Raw genomic sequence first — 4,375 nt, forward strand, 5'->3', positions numbered from 1 at the left:
AGATTTCCACTAGACTGGTTCTAGAGCCAATTCTCTGTACGGTAGGGAGTTCCCCATCCCCCTCACGTATATTCACACTGAAACGAATTGCTCACTCTAGCCTGATAGTAATAGCCTGCAACAAACAGCAGAGAGCTTAACAGGCAGTCTTTAGTGAGACCTTTGTAGAAAGATTAATGGATACCAGAGAGTTTTGTCTCAGTGGCTCTCAATCTAATTTATCATCAGAATTGCTTGAGGGATTTTTAATGCAGAGTCCCAGGCCCTACTCCTACAGATTGTAAAGTGGAACCTGGGTCTGTATTAAAAAATATAAAAAATCTCCCACAAGGGACCCTAGTCATTAGCCAGATCTGGGAACCTTGGTTGAGAAGTCAGCCTCTGGGCTATCTGTCCACTGACCATTGCTGATAGAATCTGACCAATCACGTTCTCTTTCCTAAGAGTCAATACTGAAAGCCAGGAGTCACTTTGAGCACATTTTGCATGGAAGTGATGAGCGCCGTGCTCGGACAACAGCAGCCTTCCTCCTTGTACACAGAGGCGGTAAAAACCAGGCCGCAGAGAGACAAAAGCCGCATACATGCAGAGCTTCAGAGATGAGACACGGCAGAAGTGTTCTGGCAGCTTTCTATTTCCCGTTGCTTCCTGAGGCCTGGCCACCCTCCTGTCTTTGCTTCTGTGAGCTATTCCTTTATGCTGTAATAAATTCCCCTCTCTGGCTAACGCCAACACAGATTGGTTTCTGTTGCAATGGAAGAGCCCAACTACTACCGGTCTAATGAAAATGGCTTCTAGAACAATCAAAGCATACACTTTAAACACACCATGGCATGAAATCTCAACTCTCTTCCCAAACGAGTCTGAAAATGCACTCAGGGGAGGAAAAAACAAAACACTCTTACTATCGAGTATATTCAGGGATTACCTTGGTACAAGGAGTACTCCTTTCTGAAAAAAAGAAAAAGACACTATATTGACTGGAAGAAATGAAAGGCAGTGATGGAAGGCACACGACCAAGCAGGGCCCCGATGGGCCTCCCGAAGGGAAGAGGAAATATGGCCAATTTTGTGCCAGAGATGATTGTTGAGGCAGAGCCAGCGACAGTCACGCTGATCGCAGTCTCTACCTTCTGCCTCACCCTCTCCGAATCAGCCCAAGGCGGGCAGAGGTCTCTGAACTGGGCCAGGATTTTTGATCGGTTAGGTAGAAACACTCACCACTGCCTACGAGACAAATAGAGCACAGCTGTTCTCAAACGGGAACACAGGCAAGCTACTCTTTCCCAGAGGGAGCCGTCCTTGCCAAGCCAGGATGCCCTAGGGGTCCTTCCTGCACAGGGCGCTTAAATGCTCCTCTGCTCTTGAACAGGAAACACGTTCAACCCTCCTGGCTACTACCACACACCTGAAAACCAAACGAGACGTGCATCCAGCCGGGGGCCTGGGAATTTAAAGCAGCATCTTTTGGGTGGGTCAGTGCGGTCACTTAGTGGCTGCTTACCCCACGAGTCCGCCTGGGGCCCCGGATGCCACTTGGGCCCAGCAGCCCTGCTCTGTGAGGTCCTGTGGCCAGAGAGCAGCCCCAGAACCCAGCCAGCGGATGCCTGCCCCTGAAAATGAGATGAGAAATGGGCCAGAGCCGTTCTGAGGTAGAAAAACACCCCAAACAGGAAAATTGGGTTCCAAATGTCGTTACATGCCATGCTGGTGGTCCTCAAATTATTTCCCAGAATTCCCGGGGGTTCACAACACACTGGAAAAAGAGAGTGGGTCTGAGTCTCCTCCCAGCCCTGGTTCCCAACAGAGCGTGTGGGGCACGAGGGCATGTAGGCACACGCACACCAGACACCGTGCTGGGTGTTTCGGATGCCTCAGCCTGATGCCTTCCAACAAGTCCGAGTGGTAGATTCTGGTATTCTCTCCATAGCATAGTTGAGAAAACAAAAGTCTCTTGTCCAAGGTCACAAAGCTAGTTCGTGGGAAAGCCAGGAATTGAATCCAGCTCCAAGACCCTGGAGCCTTGACTGTGCCTGTGCCTGGGATGGACCTCAGGAAAAACCATCCGAGGGAGGAAAATAAAAAGTGAGCCTTTTGCTAGAGCCGTCGTTTTCAACCTTGCCTGCACATTGGAATCACGTAGGAAGCTTTAAAGATCGCGAATGCCAGGCTCTTGCCTCTGGAGATACTGATTTAATGGATCTGGGGAGCAACGTGGACATAGAGATTTGTCTTTAAAGACTGAGAGCCACTGCCGTAGAGAAACAGTGATAGGAATTCAATAATTAAAATTACATGTCAACACTGATTTGAGGGTGTCAAAGATAGGAATTTCCCTCATGGCAAATGACTCAGCTGATGATTTAAGTGTCCTTTAAGGAGGAGAAAGAAACACAGCCAAACAGTAACTCTGGAGCAATGCAGAGAAGACTGTTTCCTCCTTCTGCACGGCTCAGCTGTGAACTGGAGTGCACACAGCGGTCACTCACTTGGTGGGGCTGACACGGAGGGTAGCGACCATGCGGGGAAAACTGTAACCTGGAGATCAGGGCCCACCGCCTGTGATTCCGGCTTCTCTGTCCTCAGTCCAGGATCAGGACAAGCTAAGGTGGGTGAGGCCTTGAGCACAAAATTTAAGGGGACTCAGAACAAAACCAAAAAACTCATCTGCCATCAAGATAAGGAATGTTTTAGTGCCATGTTTTAAAAAATGAAAATCAATGCAAAAAGATGTCCACGGCAAGCAAACTGTCAGGAATTTCAATACAGACAGGACTCGGATGGGGTGGAGTGGGGGTGGAGTGAGTGGTTCAGTAAGTGTAGGGTTGGGTCTCCCATCTTTATTTAAAGTGGATTTTTTGGGGCCTTGATCTTGGTTTTTAAAAGTTTTTGCACGAAAGCATTATTTTTCTTAAATTTTTTGCCCCATGATGAGTTCCAGTAAACATTCCTGCAAGGGGAGTAAACCTCTTTTTGGCTTATTCAGATCCTTCTGAATTGAGGGAGGGGAATGTCACAAAAGCATCAGAAGAACACTAGCCTCCCAGAGGCCTGATGGGATTTCCTGCACCGGGAAGACCTCAAAAGAGAAAGAGCCTCATTGTTCAGAGCCAGCAGGTAAGGAGGAAGGGAGAGTGGAGAACTGAGCCCGGGGACGCTCAGGTCAGCCCCTGTGCTGAGGGCAGGCCTGGTGTTCCTGTCTCTGCTGACTCACTTGGCTGGGAGAACACAGTGCCCCGTCATACAGGATTCTACCCGTTCCCTTGGTCAGTTGACCTGTTTAACCTTCAGATCCCTTATCTTTAAAATAGAGCTAATAATATATCCCTCACAGGGATATTTTTGGGATAGATGAGGTAATATCTATAAAGCACTTCACACACTGCCTGGTACATTCTAAGTGCTAAAACAGGGCATTTGTTATAAGATGACGATTCCATTTTCTAAGTCTGTTCTCGAAGCTCTAATTCTTTTTTTTTAATGATTTTTTATTATATTATGTTAGTCACCATACAGTACATCCCCGGTTTCCGATGTAAAGTTCGATGATTCATTAGTTGCGTATAACACCCAGTGCACCACGCAATACGTGCCCTCCTTACTACCCATCACCGGTCTATCCCATTCCCCCACCCCCCTCCCTCTGTAGCCCTCAGTTTGTTTCCCAGAGTCCATCGTCTCTCATGTTTCATTCCCCCTTCTGATTACCCCCCTTTCTTTATCCCTTTCTTCCCTTACCGATCATCCTAGTTCTTATGTTCCCTAGATGAGAGAAATCATATGATAGTTGTCTTTCTCTGCTTGACTTATTTCACTTTCGAAGCTCTAATTCTTATCTCAGTCCACTTTTGGAACATTTCAGTGCTCACTGATAACTCACGAGAGGGTAGGCCAATCAGTCAGGTTTGTGGCTTGTTTATCAATCTGGGCAGTTGTCACTAACATGGGTCAGGATTAGAGAAGGCCTGAAGAGGCCTGGATTCTAGTGTCGCATGTAGGACTTGTGAGCTGTGTGGGCTTAGGCCTGTCCCTTCACATCTCAGGGCCTCTTTCTTTCTTCTTTACTAAATGAGGATTATGATAGTATCTTTCTTATTGTTCTCCTGTGGGATCAAAGAAATAACTGTACAAAAGTGACTCACGGTTGCACACTCTGTGGAAATAAGCTTTGAGGTGTCATTCTCGAAGTGGGCTTGTTTCTTTAGCCCGGTTCACCTGGTTCTGATAGAACCTCAGTAAGCCCCGAGGTCGGTTCTTTATTCAGGTTTTTAAAATGACAGCAGAAAGGATTGAGAGGAACACAATTCGGACTGTGGAGTGAACTACATATTATCTGCTAAATTTTTACTTCAAGTAGAGAGAGGAGACATTAGGT

Source organism: Ursus maritimus, unplaced genomic scaffold, assembly GCF_017311325.1.
Source record: "Ursus maritimus isolate PB19 unplaced genomic scaffold, ASM1731132v1 scaffold_28, whole genome shotgun sequence".
NCBI classification, from domain to species: domain Eukaryota; kingdom Metazoa; phylum Chordata; class Mammalia; order Carnivora; family Ursidae; genus Ursus; species Ursus maritimus.